Source organism: Trachymyrmex cornetzi, unplaced genomic scaffold (assembly GCF_001594075.2).
Source record: "Trachymyrmex cornetzi isolate Tcor2-1 unplaced genomic scaffold, Tcor1.1 scaffold472, whole genome shotgun sequence".
Taxonomy (NCBI): Eukaryota; Metazoa; Arthropoda; class Insecta; order Hymenoptera; family Formicidae; genus Trachymyrmex; species Trachymyrmex cornetzi.
This window is the reverse complement of record NW_017299530.1, coordinates 230,004-230,549: the sequence shown is the minus strand read 5'-3', so window position 1 is coordinate 230,549 and position 546 is coordinate 230,004.

The window sequence follows — 546 nt, the reverse complement described above, 5'->3', positions numbered from 1 at the left end:
CACAGGGAGCCGTCAAGCGTCAAGCAGCAGAGCAGCAACCAATCAGCTGGACGATACTAGCAGTGGTGTAAAAAATATTTTTTACGCCACTGCACTTATCGTCTTGCTGATTGGTTGCTGCTTCCGATGCTTGACGCTTGACGGCTGCATGTATCTGCACCTTAAAAGTGAACCAACCAGCAAGCAGCAAGCGCTCGCTGCTCGACGCTTGCCGCTTGCTGCGTCCAGTGTGAACTAGGCATAAGAGCATTTGAAAGAAGCAAGTGGACCGCAGCCTTAATTGTCCGCTGAACGCAATCAATGGCTACGTTCAGCAGAACGTTTATTTTGCAACTGTTGGAAGTTTTCTTCGCGCTGATTGGGTTTATGCTTTTAGATCAAGAGGAATGGTCCAATCTCAGCAGAGAATCATAAAACAGCTGCAAAATTGTTGTGTTCTGCTGAACGCAGCCAATAAGTCTGTTCGACTTGCTTACACTTTTTACACTCAGCATCTTCGCTTTCTCTCTTTTCAGCGCCAAATATATATCTATCTTATTTTAAGTG